This window comes from Elephas maximus, chromosome 13 (assembly GCF_024166365.1).
Source record: "Elephas maximus indicus isolate mEleMax1 chromosome 13, mEleMax1 primary haplotype, whole genome shotgun sequence".
In the NCBI taxonomy this organism is placed as follows: domain Eukaryota; kingdom Metazoa; phylum Chordata; class Mammalia; order Proboscidea; family Elephantidae; genus Elephas; species Elephas maximus.
The window spans coordinates 61,858,649-61,883,988 of record NC_064831.1 but is presented as its reverse complement, the minus strand read 5'-3'; the positions used below and the strand labels follow the sequence as shown (position 1 = coordinate 61,883,988).

Below are 25,340 nucleotides of genomic sequence, written 5' to 3'. Positions count from 1 at the left end.
AAAATGAGAAAGCTCTCTGCAATCGGAGGGACACCAGGAATGTTTGCTCTTGCATACACACACCATAGGTGCTCAATAAATGCTGGATGCATATATGAAAGAATGCCATTATTGCCTAAGGCACAGACTTGAACTAAGATCTGTGGCTCACCATCAGACACTGCTACAACAGGGTGGGTCAGCTGATAAATGTTCACTGAGAGCCTACTACGTGTCAAGGCACTGTTGGTACAGCAGTGAGCTAGAGAAGTTCTGCATTACGCCTACTCCTCACTTACTGATATGGTTAGGTTTCAAAGACCAGGTCGTTGTGCGAAAATTGGTGTTATGCAAAAAGGTAAGATTTTCTTTTCCTGTTTTCAGACCATCCATTTGTCTGATTTTTTTATTTAGAAAATATGATCTATAGAAATAGTAACAGCTAAGATTTACCAGTGTGCTCATCACTGTGACAAGTCCAGTTAGGGATTATTTCTCTGTGGAGAAGGAGGCTTGGAGAAGACAAAGCTGGATAAAACTGGGCTGTGTGACTAGACGGCCCATGGCTTAACCATTTCACCTTCCTCCTGTGCTGGGTCAGAGCTTCCCTCAAGGAGCCACCTCCAGGGCTCCACTCCCACCCCTGCAAGCCCTGAATTCAAGATCCCAGAGCCTGCTCTGCCCTCAGCGCCTGGCAAGTCACTGAGCTTCGGGGCTTCCTGCAACGGCGCTGGGAGCCTCACCTTGCACCTGGTTTCAGGCCCAATTCGGCTCACTTTGGGATGTCATTAAACTCACACATATTTCTTCCAAACACCCTCTGATGCCTCTTTCTTTCCTCTCTTCCCACCCCACAGCAATTTTAAGCTGCAGGGCCTCAAGTCCGCTTAGGAGCTGGGAACCCAGAACAGGCGCCCGCTGGCTCAGTGCTGCCTGCGTGTCTGCCTGAAGGCCAAGGCCATGGAGGAGGCTGGCCCAGCAAGCGGCAGCTGGACTCGGCACCCCCACTGGCAGGAGGGAGCAGACAGTGTGGGACAGTGCGGCCAGCTTCCCAGAGGCCACCCAGAAGGAGGGGACGCTCTGAGCCACCATGCTCGCCTCCTCGTTAATGGAAAGGACAGTAGGATAGTGGATTCTTTACTGTTGTTGTAAATGCACAATGTCAGATAACCAGATAGTCGGTAAGTGAGAAGTGGGTGCTTTCTCAAGGATAGAAATTCTAGTCTCTCCTGTTAAATGAATGCCTGTCTGAACTTCTGACCGTGCCAAAATTTCTCTGGGGAGCATTTTTAAAGGATTAGAAGTCCTCTTTTATTCAACAGAGATTTATTAGTCACCTTGCTTGTTCTAGGCACTCTAGTAGGTGCTGGGCATACAATGAAAATCAAAGGTAGCCAAAGCGACACAATTAGTATTGAGTAACTAAATGAAGTCACAGCTAGTGAGGCTGCAGGAAATCAATCAGAGCTTGTATTGACATTTATTATGGCTTATAACCCTTCTGAAACAGTTGATTCATAACCTATGCCTACAGCAACGCAGAGCATGTGAATGGAGTACATTGTAGAAGGGAAATTAGATTATCCTATTCCCTAAGGAGTAATTAATTTATACAGTGGATTTGAGGAAATATTTTTACATTAAAACAGTATGGTGTTTAACTTAATTCACAGGTGGCATTTCGGAGAGAAAGGGAACCATTGAATAGAACCAAACTATGTAATTCACAAAGCAGAGATTAAAGTTTCGAAAGGTCTAGAAACATCCCACTGGCCAGTTGGTTTCCTGAAGTCAAGACCTTTTCAAAAGCCACATTCTAGTTTTTGCTCCTGGTTTAAAAAAAGAAGTCTGTTAGGGTCCTTGGCTTTAACGTCAGTAAATCTCATCCATGTCTTCGCTAAATGTCTTTCTATTAGCCTCCTCCCTTCCATCCTCACTGCCACCACACTCATCATTCCTTGCCTGGATTCTTCTAACAGCCTCTTTCAGGTTGAACACATCTGAGCACCTAGCATGTGCCACGCACTGTGAGAAGCTCTGGGTTAGCGGAAAACAAGAGTCATGACCCACGTGCTGGGCAGCCCTGAATCCTTACCCACCAACCCTCCTTAGAAACCACCCAGGTCTGTTGTCCCGCTACAGATGCCCCAGTGAGTTTTCCAAAGTCATGCCTGATGAGCTCAGACCTTTTCTGTTACCTTTAGTGGCTTCACCACGTCTTTGGGATGAAGCTACCCTCCGTGGTGGGACATCCGAGGCTTCCGGGGATGTGCTCCTTGCAGGCCTCTCCAGTTGCAGCCCCTGCCATGCCCCATGGGCATCCTAACCTCAGACTAGAACAAAGCCCTGGCACACACCCAACCCTGCCTGGCGCTGCGACTTGCATTGTTTGCCTTTCCTGGCATGACATCCCCCTCCTCTCTCCCGACCACCCCTCCTTTCTCCCTGTTGCCTTGTCCTTCATGAAGTGGCTCAAACTTGTACACCACTATGCATTGCAGCATTATTCATAATAGGAAACAGAAACTACCCAAGTTTCCACCAACAGATGAATGGATAAACAAAATGTGGTATATATCCACACAACAGAATATTATTCAGCCATAAAGAGAGATTAAGTTCTGATACAGGCTACGACATGGACGAACCCTGAAAACATTATGCTGAGTGAAGTAAGTCAGACACAAAAGAACAAACCTTGCATGATCCCACTTATATGTAATATCTAGAATAAGCAAATACATATAGACCAAAGTTTATTAGTGGTTGCCAGGGGCTGGGGGTGGTGGGGGGTGGGGAGTTATCACTTAAGGGGTACAGAATTTCTGTTTGGGGTGATGAAAAAGTTTTGGAAATAGTGGTGATGGCTGCATACCATGGTGACTATAATTAATGTCACTGAATTGTACACTTAAAAACGGTTAAATTGAAAATACCTTGTTATATATATATTTTACCATTATAAAATTTAAAAGAGAGCAAAACAACTCGGAAAATGGGGGTTGGTGGGGTTTGGGGGGTAGGAGGTAAAGTAGCTCAAGGGTCAGCTTTTCTTGGAAAGCTATTCTCCCTCTCCCACCCCTAACATCACCTGTCAGACTTAGAAAACGAAACGTACAGAACTCTGAGTTTATACTGATGGAGGCAATGGTGGTTCGGTGGTAGAACACCTGCCTGCCACGCGGGAGACCTGGATTCAATTTCTAGCCAATACACCTATGTGCAGCCACCACCCATCTGTCGGTGGAGGCTTAACTGCTGCTACGATGCTGAACAGATTTCAAGGGAGCTTCCAGACTAAGACAGACTAGGAAGAAAGGCCTGCCAATCTACTTGTGAATATCAGCCAGTGGAACCCCTATGGATCATAATGGTCCCCGTTCCTGGTACACGGGGTCACCATGAGTCGGGGGCAACTTGACAGCAGCTAACAACAAACAACAACAAGATTATACTGAACTTAGTATGTGATGATTCAGCAAGCCCCTGTAGACTCTGCTATGCTACAGGGGGATGGCTCCTCATTAAGTTATCCCTTTAGTAGACAGGCTACACGCCCAGTGCCAGCGCTCCCCGCCCCTCTGCCTGAGGCAAGCCAGTGTCTTTCGTTTCCATATGCCCAGAGTCCAGCCCAGTGCCAGGCATAAGCTGTAAGCGGCTCCTATGCGACAGCTATCAAAGGTGGATTTGAAGTAAAAAAGGTGAAAGCAATTTACAAGTCCAGCACTGAGTAAATGGTTAAAATAACTGCAACTCACCCAAACAGTTGAATGTTATGCTGCTATTAACAACCAAGGTTCTGAAGACTATTTAATGATATAGGAAAATTGCTCACCATATAATACAGTTTTTATCCCCCAACTGGAAGCTCACATAATTGGCAAGGGCTGAGGATAAATGAACACAGGCAAATATACCTTTATAAATCCAAAACATTAATAGTGATTAGCTTGGTGTGGTGGGATTTTCTTCCGTACATTTTTTCTGAATTTCTCTCTCCAGCCCCTTGTGCCCCCTTCTCTAAGCATAAATTACTTTTACAATAAAAACCAAACATTTTAGGACGGAGGGCAGTTTAGAGTTGGCAGAGACATGAAGCAAATGGAAAAACCCAACCTTAGGTGCTGGAAGAAAGAAAATACAGCTAATAGAGAAAGGGCCAAAGCAATTCCTAGAAGTCAGGTTAGCTAATGAGATAAGCTGCTTGCAACAGACCTCGGCAGCTGAATCTCCCATCATCCCTGAGGAAGACAGATGGCCACACAGAGGTGCTATATTGCAAAGTATAAAAGGTCAAAACGTAGGGGAGAAACGCTTGTCTGTAGGCTAAAGCTGAAACTTCTACGGAATCTAATGCGGTTTTTACAACTCAGTTATAGGCTGGGGCTTAAGTCTCATTCAGCTACTTCACCCTCTGCAGGGTTGTCCACGGTTAAGTCCTTAAAATGCGTTCTGGAGGCTAAAGGCAGACATTTTTTAAAGAAAGGCATACCAGACATTTGGGGATTTGGTGAGGCGACCTTGCTTTAATGCAATGAACCCAAAAATGAGTACATGGAAATCATATTTTGAAATATAAGCTCCGGGGTCTCTTTTTTCCATTAAATAAGGAATTTCTTGGGATTTGCTAAACATTTCTGTTTTATTCAACACAGAAACTTTCAGGCAAAGAGATGCCAGAAACAAACCTGGAGCCTAAACCCGAGGGCAGGGTTTGTTTATCTGGGCACAGGAGACTACCATGAGGCATCCCAACCCCCAGGGAAGCCCCTCCACCCAGACACTGCGAACTCGGAAGAAGAATCTAAGATGTGTATGTGAGATCTCTGGCCCCAAAAGAGGTTTAAAAGGAGGGAAAATTGAGTTCTTCACCAGATCTGGAGCCAACTTCAGGCTCTTTTCACTTTTAATCTCCCAAAGAAGAATCCGTGGAAGATGATCGACTGGTAATAACAAAATGTGTCCTGCTAATGTCACGGAAACACCCTGCAGGACTCCTCTGGCTCAGAAGAGTTCTGGCCTCTCCCAGCCTTTAGGCTGCAGCTTCTGGGTCCCGGGCCCCCAAGTGGGCTAGGACAACGGGTAGGGTTAAATGGTGCACGGAGCAGTGCCCTGCCCTGCCTTGCCTTACCACAGAACAACTGCTAATGCAAAAATGACTAGCAGTATAGTCTGGGAAACTGCCTGGAGCCACAGACACCCAGAGACAACATACTGTCCCAGCTGGAAGGAATCTTCCCAGTCAAGTCATCCAACCTTCTTATTTTTCAGCTGAAGACAGGGAGAGTCCAAGAAAAAAAAGGACTTGTCCAACACCACTCAGCCAGTTAATGGTGGGCCTAGGGGCAGACACCTCATACTAACTCAGCTCAAGATTCTGGAGCCAAATACCCATGTCTCCATGGCCATGTTTTGTCCCCTAGTCAGCATGAGGCAGTGTGATTTATTACCTATGTGACCTTACTTTCCTCTTGGAATAGCAGCGTCTCTCTGGCCAGTATCTCCCAGGGTTACTGTGAAGAACACAAATAGGAAAGCCTTTGCACATCATATAAATCCTATTTTTATAAATATAAATAGCTGTAAGTGATGCAGGAGGTTTTCTGTTGTCATGATTACATGGTTAGCTCACGTTAAGTTTTAGGACAGTTCTTGGCATATAAGAAGTATTCAGGACTCCTGGTGGCACAGTGGTTAAGCGCTTGGCTGCTAACCAAAAGGTTGGAGGTTCAAACTCGTCAGCTGCTCTGTGGGAGAAAGATGTGGGAGTCTGCTTCCGTAAGATTTACAGCCTTGGAGACAGTTACCTCTGTTTATGGGGTAGTTAACTCTGTCTTACAGGGTTTACTATGAGTCAGAATCAACTGTACAGCAATGGGTATAACTTCCTGAGGCAAGTGACTACCATCTTTTATCTCCTTTGTATGTTCCCCCAAAATATTTAAATCAGTACTCTGCCCCGAATGAATTATCTTTACTTTTTTGACCTACAAATTCTATATTTAATTTTGTTTCCATCTTTGCTTTGGCTGCTAGGAAGCTCTGCTCCGTACACATGGGGCCTCCATGAGTTGGAATTGATTCGATGGCAACTAACAACAACAGCATTCACTAAATTTTAAAAAGTTTTTAAGGTGCGTTACATCCCTTTTAGAACTAAGGAGTCATAAATAAATAACTTCTGAGAGCTGCTCAGTCAACACTGTTGATTACTGGACAACATGGAGAGGGAAAACAACGAGTGGTGCCTGTGTTTGTAAAGTTTCTTCCTTCTTTCCCTTCCTCCTTCCCTTTCTTTCTCTCTTTCTTTTTCTTAACTGTGGTATCTGGCTTAACATTTTCCTTGAAACATGAAGCCAAATGGCAAAGACTTTGTGTGGGTCTACACCCACATCCAGGAATATCTTAAGGCACAATCTTCATTTCTTCAGGGCTCTGACCAGCATAGAAAACAACTAAAATCTTAGATTTCTGAGTGGCAGACAACACACTACCCTGGATACCCACCAAAACCACTGCCGTCAAGTCGATCCCTGGATACTCCTAGGAAAATATCTATTTTTAAAAAAATAAAAATGCTTGTGTGTGTGAGGGGAGTGAAGGTGTTATGATAAAAAAAATTCAGATGAAAAGAAATACTTTTTCATTTTCTCTCCATTTTAAGGTAATACATGCCCAAAGAAAATCTGTCATATACTGTACTAACAAGAAATTTAAAAAATTTTTTTTTCAATAAAAATCATACATATTAGAAAAAAAGAAAAGGTTAAGTTTCTCACTATTAAAAACTCTGGAAGCTGAATTCCGCTAGTACTTCCCCTTCAATTATTTTCTATTTTCTGTATTATGAAAAGAGTCCTGAACCTGACTCAGAAAAATCGAGGCTTATGGGATTCAGCTTGGCCTTCAGAGACGTCTGGTCTCATCACCCGCGTGAGGCAGGAGCTTCCTTTGTAGCATCCCTGAGATGATGGATATCCTGTGTCTTTGGCCACTGTGACCAGCATGTGTGTTTCCTTTTGTGTGCAGTTCTCTAGTCGCTCATCACAAACTTGCTGTGCGGCGAGAACGTGGCATTTTCATATGCGGTCGGGAAGGTCAAGTGGAGACCATGGAGCCCTGGTAAAAAAAACTTCATGAAAAGCTAGAGGAGAGGCAGCCATGTGGCAGGTGCCTGTGACTAGTCCCTGGTTTTGTCTCTTTTCACCAGGTAACCTGTTTTTGTATTTATTTGTACCCAATCTCTCCCAAATAAAAGGATTTGAGGGGACTGTCAAAGGCATACACAAACAATAGAAATAAATGTACAGAGAAATTGGGGCAGAAGAGACAAAACCAGGAAATAAGAGAAGAGTAGTAGAGGGTAAGGGTGGTATGAATATTATGTTCCTTTAAGGTCTTACCCAATACCTAAGGTGGGCTCATAAGCTGGCTCTGAGCTTCCAAATTGTCAAAACAGAGAAGTAAACATGATGGGTCATCAAAATGAGGGTATGTAAGGGGGGGAAAAAAAAACCCAAAAACACAAGCCAGATGTTATGGATTAAAGTGTGTTTCCTAAAATATGTGTTGAAATCTTAACCCCATACCTGTGGATGTAATCCTGCAGGTTTTCCTTGCAACTTTAATTAGATAATAACCGAGTAGGGTGGTGGGTCCTAAATCTAATCACTTCTGAGTTATAAAAAGAGCAGATTAGACATAGAGATATACACAGGGGAAGACAGGCACCACGTGAGGATCATGTACATGTCAAGGAACCAAGGAACACCCAGGGCTACCTACAAGAAAGGAGTCAACATAGCCCAGACCCTGATTTAGACTTTTCCCCTCCACAACTGTGTGGAAATAAATTTCCATTCTTAAAGCCACCCACTTGTGGTATTTGTGTGACAGGAGCACCAGGGAACAGAGATACCAGGTGTTGGTGTTCTGGCTTTCCCAGTTCTGACCGCTGATAGAGCTTCCTCTGTGGATCCCCGTCATGGAGCTGTAGTTACCTCTACCCACACCCTGTTGAATCTCCTTCCACACTCAGCTCACTGCTCTGAAGGCCTTTGGTGGGAATATCTGCATTTCAGTGAAGCCACCAGAGGGTGCTGGGGGTGCAGACCACATCAGGTGACACTGTCAGAGGGGGTGACTCCCAAATGACTGTCTACAAAGTTTGTGTGCAGTGTTTCAGTAGAAATTTATTTATTTTATAAAAATATCCCTCTAGTTATCTTTTCTGTATGCCCAGCTTCCAAACCAAAACCAAACCCACTGCTGTCAAGTCGATTCCAACTCATAGCGACCCTATAGGACAGAGTAGAACTGCCCTATTTTTTTTTTTTTTTTTAATAGGGTTTCCAAGGAGCAGCTGGTGAATTCAAACTGCTGACCTTCTGGTTAGCAGCCAAGCTCTGAACCATTACGCCAACATATCAGTATACCTATAAGACTAAAACTCTACGCTAACTTACTAATGTGTTCCAGTCAGAGCGTCATTATTACCCAAACATAATGACACTTCGAATCACGTGGTTTTGTCTGCACACGCTACAAGCATGCTGCTGGTGTTTTTATAGTTGCCACTTCTGTCAAAATTGCTGCTGTTTTAGCTACAACTACTTAGCATGGGGGGATGATACCATGAGTTACCACACTGGGTGATACCAACCCTAGGGACACCACTGCTACATCTCTCTGCCTGGGGGCTTCCCCTCCCCCCACATTGACATTTTTATTAACAATAACTGTTTTTAAATTTTTATTATTTCTAAAACAGTAGCACAAAAACGTTTCAAGGGGGCAGTCCCACAACCTGATGATCTCCTGAAATAAAGCTATGCTACACCAAACACAAATTCTTGTTCATAACACAAAAATCAGTTTTAAAAAAGGAGAATAAAAGGAAAAAGAAAGAAAAGAAATGTGGGGAAAGAGGAAGGGAATGAGATTAATATTAAAACTCTCTGGATTTGATAGGTGAGGCGTGTTAGCAGGATTCACCGTTGAAACAAAGAGTGATGCACACAGGCTGACGGATTGTCTTATATCCGGTTACCATGAATGCATGGGTCCTGCAGTGGTTATCCATGACTTTTCACATGCACAACACAAACCAGGAGAAGCCAGTGCTGATATTGCTATTAAGAGGTTATGTTATAAAGTGCTAGAGAGATAGCGCTCCCAACCAGTGATGAAGCAAGAGTCGGTGGGCAAATATGCCAGGTCCTCTGTTGGTTAACTCTGAGGTTATCCTGACTCCCAGCAGGATGGAGCCTGAGGTGCCCACAGTGAGAACCGGCTTGATAACACACCTGTATCAGCTGCTTGCCCTTCCCTGTCTCACCTCCCCTCTCCCCACCGGTGTTTCCTGGAATCACCTCCTGAATGAATGACTCGCACTTCAATCCTTGTCTCAGGCTCTGTGTCTGGGGGGATCTGAACCAAGACAGGCACCGTGTGTGCCCTAGTGAGCAGTGGCCTCAAAAAGCCTCCAGTAAACACAATGGTGATTGTCAGAAGGCTGACTCCCCATGTCTTCACCAACCTGATTGATGGATGTGACAGCTGCTTCAGACATTGACTCTTCTCCCTCTTGGGCCACTTCCCTGTCTTCTGACCCTGAGGACTTTTTGGAAGGGCAGGCAGCTGATACAGGTGTGTTATTCTGCTCTCATAAAGATTACAGCCTTACAGCCTAGAAAACCCAATGCAGGCAGTTCACATGTGGTGCTATGAGTTAAAAATTGACTTGATGGCACCTAACAACAACAGCAATATTAAGCCAGTCACCACGGTGGCCACTGGGAGCTCAGTTCTGTTAGGGACCTCTGGGAGTCAGTGTAGCACATACCTTAGAGGAAGAGGGGGCAAGAGGTAAGACGACAATCTATAAACCAAGAGAGGAAATGACAGGCCTTCTGGAAATATCATGAGTAAATTATAACCAATCAAATTTGTCTGCAGGGTAGGAAGAGATGGGGAGTGATGGGGACAAAAGAGCCAGAGAGGAAGATCTACACTACAGAAACTCTCAGCATAGGATGGTATCACTCAGGGGGCGAAGAAGAGGCATCCCAGCCCCACACTTTAACAAGTTACTTTCAGCATGTTACTTATCTCTCAGTCTTCTCATCTGAAATCGGGATGTTGTTGTTGTTAAGTGCCCAGAGTCAGTACTGGCTCCTACTGACCCCGTGTACAACAGAATGAAACTCTGCCCAGTCCTGTCCATCCTCACAATTGTTGCTATATTTGAGCCTGTTGTTGCAGTCACTGTGTCAATCCATCTTGTTGAGGGTATTCTCCTCTTTTCTGCTGACCCTCTAACCAAGCATGATGTCCTTCTCCAGGGACTGGTCCCTCCTGATAACACGTCCAAAGTACGTGAGACAAAGTCTTGCCATCCTTGCTTCTAAGGACCATTCTGGCTGTACTTCTTTCAGGACTGGTTTGTTCTTCTGGCAGTCCATGGTATATTCGATATTCTTTGCCAATGCCATAATTCAAATGTGACAATCCTTCTTCAGTCTTCCTTTTTCATTGTCCAGCTTTTGCATGCATATGAGGCAATTGAAAAGACCATGGATTGAGTCAGGCACACCTTCGTCCTCAAAGTGACATCTTTGCTTTTTAAGATTTTAAAGGGGTCTTTTGTAGCAAAAAAATGAGATAATGACTCCTATCATTGAGGGCTCTGTAGGGAGTAAATGAGAATGTCTAACACCTGAGTACAAAGTAGATGCTCAGTTAACAGTGGTTGAGGAATCTGTTGGCTGATCCTGACTTGAGAAAATGCATGGACGCCGCTGACCAGACTTCTCAACACTCAAAAAGTGGGTATTTTTACACCTATTTCAAAACTAGTTTGTGTTTTTATTTCATTAAATCCCTGTAAAGAGAAACACACACACACAACATTCAAATCATGCACTGTTGCAGAATAACAACGCTTTAAGGATACTGAATTCACTATTTTGGAACGATTCTTGAATTTCAGCAAAAAATTTCTGAAACAAAACCAAATGAAATGGCTTATTCGTTACTTTTCTGTAAGTACTAGTTGTGACCTTATCAAGCTATTTCCCTCTTGGACCTCAGATTTCCCGTAACTAAAATGAAACAGAACTGGGCAAGATGCATTTGGTCTATTCAATTCTCGGATGCCCTGGCAAAGAAGGGAAGTGAGTCCTCTATGTGGCCATAAAGAGTTACTTCATCTGCTATCGTCATACATGTGTTCGGAGCAGAGCACCTCAGAAGCTGCTTAGAGCATCTAAACCTTAATGGCTACTTCACTTTCCTTCCCTTGTCAATGAATTACCAAACCAAAAAACCAAACCCATGGCCATGGCATCAATTCCGACTCATAGTCAACCCTATAGGACAAAGCAGAACCCCAAGGCTGTGAATCTTTCCAGAAGCAGGCCGCCACATCTTTCTTCCACAGGGTGGCTGGTAGGTTTGAACTGCCAACCTTTCAATTAGCAGCTGAGCTTAACCACTGCACCACCAGGGCTCCTCCCACAAATGATTTCAATTAATGGTCTCTCTGTATTACGTGTAATTAGCACCTTGTTATGTACTGTGTTAAGCTCTGTCTCTATCACATAATTGAGTTGTGGGTTACACTGGTGTAGGCTATACTACACTGACATGGGCAAGTCCACATGATGGGCTCGGGAATCAGACAGATATTGTCCAAGTCCTGGTTCTGCTCTTAAGACTGTTAACCTCAACCATATTATGTGGCCGTGTCTATGATGCTTATATAATGTGCATCTGTGATTTTTTTTTTTTTACAAGAAGGCTTGGTTGTGCAATGGTTAAACACTCAGCCACTAACCATAAGTAAGGTTGCTGGTTCAAACCTACCAGCCATTCCGTGGGAGAAAGATGTGGCAGTCTGCTTCCAGAAAGATTACAGCCTTGGAAACTCTATGGGGCAGTTCTACTCTGTCTCACAGGGTTGCTAGGAGTCAGAATTGACTTGATGGCCATGGACTTTCGGGTTTGGTGATTTTTGTATGCCGAGTATTCCTTTTTCTGGAACAGCACTCTGAGATTCCACTTTGTGATTCAGTACCCGGTTCCAGGGCTACAGTGATTGGTTCAGGGATGAGCATGTGACTGACATCAGCCCAACGAGAGTTAGCTCTTGGAATCTGCTGAAAAACTGCAGTCATAATCCTTCATCCACGACTCCAAAGTCCAAAAAGCTTAAATACCTAAGTTTTTGGTAAGTCTGGTGCCCAAACTCATTTGAGAGCAAAATATGACTTAATGGATATGACACTATTAATAAGAGTCTTTATTAATCCTACTTAGTATGAATATTCAAACTTCCTGCTATGGATATATTAATGTTTTTGACTAGGACCCTGCTGGGAATGTTATATAATTATATACATAATATATAATACATGCACCAAATTATCCTTCTAATATTCAGAAATAATTTCAAGTTCTGAAACATATCTGGGCCTCAAGGGTTTCAGATAGTGGAATATGGACTTGTACAGACTTCTTGGGTTTGCACATGCTGTTCACTCAGCCTGGAAAGTTCATGGCCCTCCCTCCCCTTTCTCATCTTCTTCGACTGACAGACTCCTACTTATTCTATACATCCCAAGCTAAACGTCCTCTCTTCTGTGAAGCGGTCCCTGTCCTTCATCAGCAGAATTAGTTGTATTCTCATTTAGGTTCCCATGGTACTCAATCCATACACATTACAGCAGTTCCCACACAACTGTGCCTTTTGGTGGGCTCCCAGGAGCAGGGACGTCTTTGTATCTTCAGTTTCTGGCATAATGCCCAGTATAAGCATAATGGCAATAGGACACCTTGCCTCTATAACTTCCCAAAGAGGGAAAAATGGGCAGAAACTTAATAGAATCATTGACAGGACATGAAGTTCTATACTTCTGTAAATTGTTGAACAGAAGTCTCAGCTCTCATCTGTGCTGTGATGCTGTAAAAACAGCACTTTCCAGCAATATAGAAAAGCAAAATGGAGACACACTCAGTGCACATTAGAACTGGATGGTTGGCACATCATCAGGATGTCTGATGGAGAAGCCCACAACCCCACCACTAACAAGTCAGGGCTGCCTCAGATGTGAGTCCAACTACACCTCGGGTGTCTAGAAAATGGTAGGGCCTCCATACACATTTGCCACATGAGTGAAGAGCTTACTTACCAGCTGGATACATTTATGGGAGATGGGAGCAGTAACTGGGAAAAAGGAGGCCCTGGCTGGAGAGCAACTCTTTGGGGGCTAGACAAAGCTGTTATCTACTGAGCTTAGTGACAGACATACTCTGAAACAGGAAAATCAGAGGTCTTATAAGAACTTAAAATCAAGTTAATTCAGAGCCAATAAAAATAAGTGAAAAATAGGTGAACTTTTTTCCTCCCTCTTTGCATCTTTACTGAATTTGTTACTTCAACATGCTTTCTTTCTCAGGAATAAGAGCCAAAAAAGATTAAGCATTATTTGGCTTAACCATTTTGATTATGTATCTGGCTTTAAGTCTTGGCTTAGAATTCATCAAAACGCTTCTTAATTAGAGGGCCTCCTTCATATGACAATCCCAAAGTGCTTACTCATAGTTCTTATATGTCTTCAGTGGAATTTGGGATTTCAATTTCCTTTGAATGGGTTTTCCAGAACATTTGGGAGATACGGCTTAAAACCAGCTGGCTCCAGGGTACTAAGTGGATCTTTGCTACCTGCAGTCTCAGTAGAGATTCCTGTGGTGGTTTTGCCCCTGGGTCCCCCAGTGAGATTCTGTTATATCTCTTGTCTCTGATGGGTATTCTCAGCACCCATGGCACAGCTGCTCAGCTTCAGGCTCAGGTAAAGACCCAATAAACATGTGCTGTGCGAACATAGCATGTGCCCAGTGCTGTGTACCACAGGAGATAGTTTTTCAGCCTCCAAGTGCTTACAGTTCACTGGGAGACCAGATGTTCATGGGTGAAACTACTAAGAGCAACCAAGGTCACACAGGATCTAAGGCTTGACATTCTGGAATGTGATAAAGGAGAGGGCTCTCTGAGACCAGATGGTGAGCTAAGGTGCCCTGGAAGAAGCAGGATGTGAAATGGGTAGGCAAAAGGGAGGTGTGATAAAATGGGACTCAGAACCACATCCAGACTCTGATGATAATAGGTTCCCACCTTCCTGCTACCACTTTCAGGGGCAAGAAAGCTGGACAACAAAAAGGAAGACAGCAGAAGAATTGATGCATTTAAATTGCAGTCTTGGGAAAAAATATTAAATATACCATGGACTTCCAGAGAACGAACAAATCAGTCTTAGAAGAAATACAACCAGAACGCTTCTTAGGAAGAAGGATGGTGAGACTCCGGCTCGCTTACTGTAGACACGTCATCAGGGAAGACTATTTGTTAGCAAAGCATATGATGGTTGGTAAGGTATGAGTCAGAGTTGACTTGACGGCAGTGGGTCAAAGTAGAGAGTTAGTAAAAATGAGGGAAACTCTCAAGGAGATGGATTGACACAGTAGTCATAGCAATAGATTCAAACATACCAACAATGATGAAGCTAGTACAGGATCGGGCGATGTTTTGTTCTGTTACACATTAGGCTGACATGAGCTGAAGCTGAGCTGATGGCGTCTAATAACAACAACAAACTCTGTGAGGTCAGGATCTTTGGCTCACTGACATACACCACCCACTTAGAACGGTATCTGGCACGTAGTAGGCCCTCAATAAATAATGTGTTGATTAATGATAGGGGAGGTCTGGGTTCCAGCCTTTTCGCCTACCTCCGCACCACCTTCCAAAAGACTCAGATGGTTGATGTACAAGTCTAACCACCACTACAGGCTAAGCATACTTGGGGAATGAACTGTATACAGCTGAGGTCTCTTACAAATAGCTTTGAACACATTTAATATGTCTGATTTAACTGCCGTTGCCATAAAGATTTAACGCCACAAACACTCTCTTCAAGTACCCACTCGTCCAAAAGTCTCAGATGCCACAACTAGGCCCAGTCAAGATTATGTTGCTTCTAGACCATCCACCCTCCGGCTCTGGGTTGAGCAACTGTGTGGTCTTGGGCAAGCCCCATAACCTCTGAAAGATTCATTTTCCTCAGATGTAAAATTAGTGGGTTGGACTAGATTATCTCTAAGGTTCCTTCCCAAATAATGATTTTAAGAGATTGGAATTTGGTATTTAACACCACTTCTTGGCTCTAGGAAAGAGTTTTTTTTTTTTTTTTTAATCTGAGCCCCAGGTCCACCCCTTTGCTGAGGAAACCACAGTGCCCTCCCAGCACCCTCTCCTTCACCAACTGGGAAGGTGAGACCAACATGCTAGAGCTTTAAGAATCCTGTTCTGCTCTTTCTCCCTTCTCAGCTGTCTGCTCCTATCTTCCCATTTTAAAGCATACTACATATTTTCTCCTCCTGTCTTTCCCACTTGAAGCCTTTGATGTCATCAGATTTGGTTAAGGGATTTGGAGCCACATTTTGGATTCTTGACTATAAACCTTCTCTCTCTCATCTCCCCAGTCTCTTTTTATTCTCGTGGATGTTCCCCACAACTCCAAGCTCCATATTCATTCCCTCTCATTGCTCTTACTTCATACGCTGCTTCAATTTGACAAGTACCCTGTTAAGGATTTATGTCGTCCAGAAGTATATGTGGAAGTCCTAATCCCTGTACCTGTGAACGTGACCCTGTTTGCAAACAGTTTTCTTTTGTTATGTTATAAGGACATACCGGAGTAGGGTGGGTCTTAAACCTAATCCCTCTGAGTGGTGTCTTACATAAAGATCAGGATAGACACAGTAACACACACACACACCAGGGGAAGATGCCACGTGAAGACAGAGAGAGATGCATCTACAAGCCCAGGAATGCTGAGGATCACGGGCAGCTACTATAAGCTGAAAGAGTCAACAAAGAACCTTCCCCTAGAGCCAATGCCTTGAATTTGGACTTCTAGCTTCCAGAACTTTGAGAAAATAAATATCCGTTCTTTAAAGCCACTCACTTGTGGTATTTTTTTTTTGTTGTTGTTAGGGCAGCACTAGGTAGCTAAGAGACACCTCCTCATAACTTTATACAATTCCCCTGGCCTAACTAAAGAATCCTCTATTAGGCTCAAGAAAAAAAAAAAAAAGGTCAAATATTCTCATGACCATGATAGCTGCTATCCATTGAACACCTGCTGTGTGCACCAAACACTTTATGGAATTTATTCATCTTCATTAAAACACTCTAATGTTGATCTGATCCTTCCCATTGTACAGATGAAGAAAATGATGCTTAGGGGAGTTCCTCAGCCTGCCCATGCAAGAATGTGGAGGACTAGAAATTGAAGCTCAAGTCTGTGTGTCTCCAAAGTCCATGGGTTTCTCCCACTACCATCAAGGCATTAATACTATTCAGATGTTCATTCAGGGACGTACATTTGTAGTTTAGTGGTCACTCTATGATTCCCAGAACTTTAAGGTTGGAACCTATTAAAGAAAGCATTTAGTTTTACTAACTTCTAGTAGAACCTAGGAAATGTAAGAACATACCCACACAGAAGAAAGGAACAATATAATTACACAGAAGAATGCATACATATTATGTACATCTCTATAATACAAATGTAAAGTATATTTTTACAAGTTTCCATGGAACATTTGCAGGAATTGATACATCTGGCTACAAAGAAAGCCTCAATCCTTTTCTTAAGGCTGAGATTGTATTGTGTACAACATGTCCCTGAGCCATCTTGCACACGTTATCTCCCACCATGTGTAACTGATGCTCTAGACAAAAGGAAAAAAAAAAAAAAAAACAGAGAATTATTTGCCATTCTCTAAATGTGCCCTTAACTTTCCACCTTAATACCTTTTTTTTCAGTCATACTGTTCCTGAGACTTGGAATGCCTTCCTCTATGAAATTCCTAATCTTCTTCAAGTCCATCGAAAAGGCTATCTCTTCTATAGGACGGTTCTTAATCTTCACAAAAGGATGTGATCTATTTCATTAGAGTAATTAAAAAAATGTTTTTTATTGTGCTTTAAGTGAAAGTCTACAGCTCAAGTTAATTTCTCATACAAAATTTATACACATATTGTTTTGTGACATTAATTGTAATCCCCACAATGTGACAACACGCTCCCCCTTACCACCCTGGGTTCCCGTGCCCATTCAACCAGTTCCTGTCCCATCTTGCCTCCGGCCAGGAGCCGCCCATTTGGTATCTGCTTGAACTAAAAAGCACACTCCTCACGTGTATTAATTTTTGTTTTATAGTCCTGTCTAATCTTTGTCTGAAGAGTGGGCTCCAGGAATGGTTTCAGTTCCATGTTAATGGCTGTCTGGGGGCCATAGTATTGGGGGTTCCTTCAGTCTCTGTCAGACCATTAAGTCTGGTCTTTTTACGTGAATTTGAGTTCCACTCCATACTTTTCTCCCGCTCCGTCTGGGACTCTCTTTAGAGTAATTTATATACCAGTTTTAACTAACCTACTTGTTGGTGCCCACATTTTTGAGGGCAGATGGGGTCTTAACCACCTAATGAATTCTACAACAGTTAGCACAAAACCTTATACGCAATACATACTTGTTGAGTTTAATTGAGAGTTGCCTCTTTTGGCTTGGTGCAATGTAGTAATATGAAGAAAATAATTGTAGATAGGCAGATTTCACTACATTATAATACAAACTATTTCGTCTTTTACATCAATTACTTGTTTTGTCCTCTAAATATGCCTGGGTTGAAATTCCAGCATTCTTTCTGCCGGTTCATATTAACTTTCTAAACTGAAGCAAATACATTTATATAACATACTGAATCAGCAAAACAATTTTTTAAAGCAAAAAAATGCTATTTTTAAAGGCATGGATTAGGAAAAATGACTAATTCAGTATGCATGCCAGCAGTACACTACAAGAAAATAGGAAAGAAAAAAGAACGCCCACTGTAGCATTGGCTCTTAGCATTAGCATTATTTAGATCAAATAATATTTCTATTTATAAACTATGTGACTTTCTATTAAGTCACTCATAGTTTCTTGGTGAGCAATTTTTTGAAAAAGTAACAAATATTTATTTTGAACCTCTTGTGATATGCCAATAATAACCCTTTTTCTCTAACGTAGTTGAGCTGCTGTACAACATTTGCTACACAAAACAAAAGCAATGTTCAAGGAAGGTGTTAAAAGTAGTCCCTCACATTTACACAGCTCTTTACAGGTGGCCAAGACTTTTCATTAACATTGTTTGATTAATGTTCTTCATATGTCACTGAGGTAATGTTATATTATTATTCCCATTTTATAAATGAGGAAACAAAGGTCTAGGAAAAATTAAACCAGTTGCTGTGGAGTTGATTCCAACTCATGGCAACCTGATATGTGTCAGAGCAGATATGTGTGCCATAGGGTTTTCAACGGCTGACTTTTGGGAAGTAGGCTGCCAGGACTTACTCCGAGGTGCCTCTGAACAGAACTGAACTTCTAACCTTTTGGTTAGCAGCTGAGAGCCTTAACCATTTTGCTCTACCCCAAGACTTCCTAGATAAAGTACTTGTTCAATAAACACTTGTTGGGAGAAAAAAGAAGAGGAGGAAAGGAGAAAGGATAAAAATGTGTCTTACAAAGGGCCAAGACGGCAGACCGAGCAAAGATATTTGTTTTTCTTTTTCCTCCCCAAAATTCCATTCAAATAGCAGAAAAGATACATACGTCATAACAACTGGAAAACAAGAAAGGATACCATCATCAGATAAAAAATTTGGAAGAATTTCTGGATACTGGAAAGTTTACACTGGCAAAAAATCACAGCCGAAGAAACCACCAAAACAGACCATTGCAGAAATGGAAAAATTCCAGACCAGAAACCACAGGTAAGGTGAGTGGGAGGGGCTGTGGAGCAAAAGTGATCTTTAACTAAGGACAGGACTACCTGAAGGCCAGTGAGGTCAGTCATGCTCCTCCTCCACAGGCCAGTAGAGCAGCTGGTGGGAGATTTTCAACACATCTCTCTCAAATAGTGACAGATGAAGCAGACCAACATTAATAGAGATATAAAAAATACGAACAACTCAATCTACAACCTTGATTTTATATATATATATAAACAGGAAACCCTAGTGGCATAGCGGTTAAGTGCTATGGCTGCTAACTAAAAGGTCAGCAGTTCGAATCCACCAGGTGCTCCTTGGAAACTCTATGGGGCAGTTCTACTCTGTCCTATAGGGTTGCTATGAGTCGGAATTGACTTGATGGCAATGTGTTTGTTTTTTTTGTGTGTGTGTGTGTGTATATATATATATACACACACACATACACATGTGTGTATATATATATATATATATAGCCCTGGCGGTGCAGTGGTTGAGAGCTTAGCTGCTAACCAAAAGGTTGGCAGTTCGAATTCACCAGGTGCTCCTTGGAAATGCTATGGGGCAGTACTACTCTGTCCCATAGGGTCGCCATTAATCGGAATCGACTCAACAGCAATGGATTTGTTTGTTTTATATATATATATATATATATATGTATAAGGAACCCTTGCGGTAGAGTGGTTTAAGTGCTCTGTTGCTAACCAAAAGGTGGGTGGTTTGAGCCTACCAGCCACCCTGTGGAATAAATATGTGGCAGTCTGCTTCCGTAAAGATTTAGTCTTGAAAACCCTATGGAACAGTTCTACTCTGTCCTATGTGGTCACTATGAGTCGGAATTGACTTGAAGGCAGTGGGTTTTTTGTTATGTTTTGTTTTTAGTATACATATATATACATAAACAAAACAAAAACCAGGACCTAACCATCAAGAAAAAACATTTTTCTCAAGATATTCGGAATATTTACAAAGACTGTCCATGCACTAAGTCATAAACTAAGTTTCAACAAATTTTTAAAAAATCAGCATCACAGATACATTTTGACTACATTCCAATCAAGTTCAACTGACCCCTCTACAAAAGGGCTATATGGTTTTATGACTGTTTTCAAGGAACTGTCAATAAAATGCTAATTCCTACGTCATTTAAACTGTTTCAAAGCATACTAAAGACAAAAAAATTTAAATTTATTCCCCAAAACTAACAAAACTCTAGTCCAGCACCATAAGAGACAGCCATAAGCCAGCAGTATTTATTTAAAAAACTCAAAATATTAATAAAAGAGGTCCAGTAGCAAATTTAATGAATAAATCACCATGATTAAGAAACTTAACTCCAAGAATGCAAAACCAGTCCAACAATAAGAAACCTATTAGTATAATTCCCTATATAAGTAGATTAAAGGAGAAAGCTCATATGATCATATTGATGAATGCCAAAAACAAAAAAAAAAATTTGATAAAATTCAACAACCATTCCTGATAAAAACTTAGAATTTATAACTTGATAAAATTTACCTAGCTAAAACATCTGCCAAGCGTTACACTTAGTGATGAAATATTAGACGCAATCCCATTTAAGTCTGGAAGAAGGTGAGAATGTTCACGTTCATTGCCCTAATTCAACACTGGATTGTAGAAGTCCTAGAAACTGCAATAAGACAAGAGGTAGAAACAAGAGGTACTGGTATCCTAAGAGAGAAAACTGTCATTATTTGCAAGTTGTAGGCATATCCACACATAAACTCAAGGTACACAAGTACATACACCCTCATGTTTATAAACGTATAGTAATAGTTCTAGAAGGACATAAACCAAACTGTTAACAATAGTTTCATTGTGGGTGGGGGAGGGGTACTGGGGAGGAAGTATGGGTAAAAAGGAACTTTGAATTTTCTTTTCTTTCCATTTCTATATTGTTTGAATTTGTTTCTACAACAACAGGTTTTGTAATTTAAAACACAACTTAAAATGTCAAAAGCCATATGGCTAGAACTGGTAAGAACCAAGATACAAATTCAGGTTTCGCATCATCAAGTGAGTTCCACATAGTTGGGTTTTTTTTCTAATTTTAGACACTAGAAAGCAAACGACAAGTGAAGACACTGAGAATTGTGCACAAAGAATCAATCATTAAGGAGATTACATTGATCCTTCATCTCTATTTGGCACAAATAACACTCTAGGGTTAAGAAGGATAACTAGCTTTTAGTAAAGTCCATCATAAAGTAATTTTGCATTCATTATTTAATTTGACTTACTCCTTAGGAAATAATTTCAGTAATTTATAAACAAGAAATGTTCCACAATGGTGACCTAAATGACATGACATAAGAAGATAATCTTAAAACTGTAGATATGGGATTTCTGGGAATTTCAAAGGTGATCCCCAGGACCCAGCTGACTGACAAACCCACTGTCACATTGCTCCACAGTATATGTTTCTGTAATTGGAACTACACATTTCCAGAATACACCATGTTCTTGTTCCTGGAGCTCTGCAGATGTTTTCCCTCTGCCTGGAATGTCCTCCCTCCCCTTTTTCCACTTAAAATGCCTACCAATCTGTACAGAAAAGAGTTAACATAGCAGGCCCACAGTGCTATCCTTAGAAAGGTCAGCTTACAAGGTTGGCCCTTGGCTGGTGTCTGGGAACTTGGATTTCGAGAGGGTTCTCATCATTCCCAGAACTGATAAGATTGGCTCACTGTGCCTAAACTGATTGTACAAACAATATGGTTTATGCTGAACACCTGCTTCTCTCCTGAGATTCTGGAATTTTGGTACATGCTAGGTGAAGGTGCCTACGTGACCATCCCCCCATAAAAACTCTAGGCACTGAGATTATAATGAACTTCCCTGGTAGACAACATTCCACAAATCATTACAGGGGAATTAAGCTCATCCTGTGTGACTCCACTGGGAGAAGACTCTGGAAGCTGGTGCCTGGTTTCCTCTGCACTTTGCCTGCGCATTTTGCTTTGTATCCTTTCACTGTAATAAATCATAGCCATGAGTATGATTATATGCTGAATTCCGTGAATCCTAGTGAATTGTCGGACTTGAGGATGGTCTTGGGGACCCCAAAACATCATCCTTCAAGTCTCAGTTCAAATACAACACCATTTGTGGAGTCTGTTAGCTTTGTGCCTGACACACAGAGCTAGGACCTCTGTAAGTATCATTGCATTTAACCCTCCCAATCACCCTTTAAAGTAGCTACTATTATTATCCTCATTTTACAAATGAAAAAACGTAGGTACCATAAATAGGTGTTAACTGAGTGAATGAGCCTAAAGAGCATCATTTTAATCCTTAAGGAATCCCTTCACTGAGCTGTACTTTACTCTTAAGGTTATTAACTTGTGCACATGCCACCTCAACATGTGCTGTGAACTAATACTGAGGACATTATCTATTATGACACTAATTTCACTTATTACTAAGTGATTTATTATACCACTTATTCTGTTGTTATTTTTTACTAGCTAAGGCATGCTGACTCTACACAATTCATAAGGTATCAAAGCTGTATAGGGAAACCTAAGGCTCTCACCTATCCTCGTCCCCCCACTCACCCTATCTTCCTCCCTACTTTCTTGAATATCCTTCTAGAAAGAGGACATACGCATATGTTAACACATTTTACCCAAATGGTAGCATTTTACACACATTGCTCTGCAACTTGCTTTTCTCCTCAACAACATATCCTGGTGGTCACTCCACGTCGGTACATGTAATACTGTACACGCCTATCAGTACACATATCAGTACACATAACAGTGTACACTCATATCAGTACACATATCACTACCCATAATAGTGTATACTCGTATCAGTACACATATCAGTACCCATAATACTGTATACTCGTATCAGTATACATATCAGTACCCCATTCATCTTGAACACCTGTACAGTGTCTCTTATTGAGGAACATTGAGGTTGCGGCAACTATTATGAAAAACAGTTCATAGAGCATTTTGCACATTCAGAATAGATCTATATGATAAACTCTTAGAAATGGAGAAGTAGGATAAAAAAACCTATTATTTTTCGATTTTTTATTGAGATAACATTCAGATACCATAAAATTCACCCTTTTTAAGTATACAGTTCAGTGGTTTTTAGTACGTTTACAAATGGTGCAACCATCACCTTTATCTACTTCCAAAACATTTCCATCAACTCAAAAAGAAAGCCTGCGCCCATGAACAGTCAAGATACTTACTTTTAAGTTTAATAGTTTCTGCCGATAGGTTTCATTTCCTCTATCAAAATTAAAAGAAACACCTTTTTTGCCTCAGCTTTTCTGCTTCCAGGAATTGAATCTCACCACAGTACATGGAACCTTACAGGCTTCCAGTAAGTAGCCTTTCCTTCTCCCTCCCCATGGTCTTAACGGAGACGATAAGACCAAGTTCAGGGAAAAATATGCACAGGGGCACACACGTGTGCACACACAAACATACACCACCACTGTGCCTAGATCCTGGCATTCTCCCCACACTGACAAACGCACCAACTTCCCAGCCTGACTTTACTGTCCTTAGAGGATTCATCTAACCTGGACATGTGTACGCTGTTGCTATTCCAACTATGCAGGGCAAAGGTACTCTAGCGGCCTCAGTGTTTTTGGTGTAATGCTCCTGCAACCAGAAAATGAAAGACAGAATAGTCCTTCCCTGTGTCTGCTCCAAAGTGCACGCACTGAACCATACCAGGCTGTTCTGTCCTTGGGATGACAGTCCCTGGTGTTGACAGTGCCAGCAACAGGATGCCACATAAGGTTAGCTTCACCCCATGCCCCTCCTCCCACCACCTGCCAGCTTCTGCTTATCTGGAAGGACCTCAAACCCTAGAAAACTGACTCTGCAAGCTGCTCCCCAGGCTTTGCCACTCGGGTTCCAGCCCTACATGGAGACCACAGCCAGCTAAGCACCACAAGGTGTACATCTCTTTCTTCCCCTTTCTTCCTTTTCCTCATATGCTTTTATGAACGTCCAAAGGGAAGACAATTAAAACCTACAAGAAAACCAGCTGGCAGAGAAAAAGAAAATCTTGGTGACTTTGGGACGCCGCCACATGTTTATAGGTGAATTTTGTAAGTAACAGAGCAATAAAAGAGAGGGTCTTATAAATACGCGCCACATTCTTTAAAGCTCTATATAAACGGCATTCTTTTTTTTCGAGAGAGAGGGGGCTCACTCATGTGCCTTCCTCATCTTCTCATTTCCAAAAAGGGGAAAGGCATCCCAATTGTACAATTTCCTAGGAACACAACTGTCATGGAGCCAAGGCTTTGCAGGTACATGCACATATCCAGACAACACAGACACACGTGCACACATATACACACATATAGGGACAACACATAAACACACACACAAACAACACATACTTACCCAGACAATACATACATACACATATACACCCAGACACACACAAACACATACACACTGCACAGGGAAGGAAGAAAGGAAAGGGGGAAAGGGAAAGAAAAGGAAACGGAGAAAGAAGAAAGACCCATGAAGCTCTAGCATGGCACAGAACAAAGGAGCAGAAGGGCAGCCCCCTTGCCACTTCTGATTGTGTTTTCTGGCTATTAAGCACACACACTTCAATTCAACAGACTTCCTCTCTAGAGTGTCATCTCCACAGCATCAAGGTTTGGGTGATCCTGTGTAATCCCCTCATTTTTCATCCGCTTTGCTGACTGTAAAAGGAAACAGAGCCCTCTGCTCGCCCCTCCGTGTGTGACTTGGGGCTTGGGGCTCCCACATTCCAGAGTGGCCGTCCCCAGGAGCCAGCTGTGTGCAGGTAACTGAAGCCTGCCCTTAGCCTTGCTGTTAATAAGAGTAATTGGCATGCCACTGAGGGGCTGCTGGGGTGCTGTGATTTGCTCTGTATGGGGGTCTCCCCAGACCATATGCGCATGCAGCGGTGATAGAAATATTTTCCATATGAGCTTTCCTCTAACGCGCCTAAGTGCTCCAGGCTGAGTGAGGCCGCCCCATTTGTCATTTGCTCCACACAGTAAAAAAATCAACAGGGAAGTTGGCAACTTCAACTGCAACTAGAGGGCAATGGTCTGCTTTCACTACTAGCGTCACTAACCCATTCAGCTCCTCAGGCTCCCGTTCCCATTCAAGACCTGGATCCCCCACGGCCCCAGACTGCTCAGAGCAGAAGACGGGGGTAACTAATAGGCTAAAAGCCTACAACAAATGACCCGTTGCTACACACCTCTGAGCCGCATGTCTATTTTGAGCAGAGTAACAAGCCTGCTGAACCCAGAGCCAGGCTTGAAGCCCATGGGGGGGCGAGGGGGGGGTAGTTTGGGAGCACTCTCACTTCCATTTGCTTAGAAAAGGGAAAGTAATTCTATTAAGCTCACAGAGCCTGCTCCATCCCTGACAGGGCTAACAAAAGGCAAAGCTGTGGTGAGTCCCCGTGGCCCTTTTAGGAGACACACTTTTCACTC

The 25,340-nt window shown here is 42.4% G+C and overlaps 1 protein-coding gene across 5 annotated transcripts in view; it reads right to left on the bottom strand.

Moving 5' to 3' along the window:
* Positions 1 to 25,340, bottom strand: part of THSD4 (thrombospondin type 1 domain containing 4) — a 740,188-nt gene that overhangs the window by 228,626 nt on the left and 486,222 nt on the right. The window lies entirely within an intron of this gene.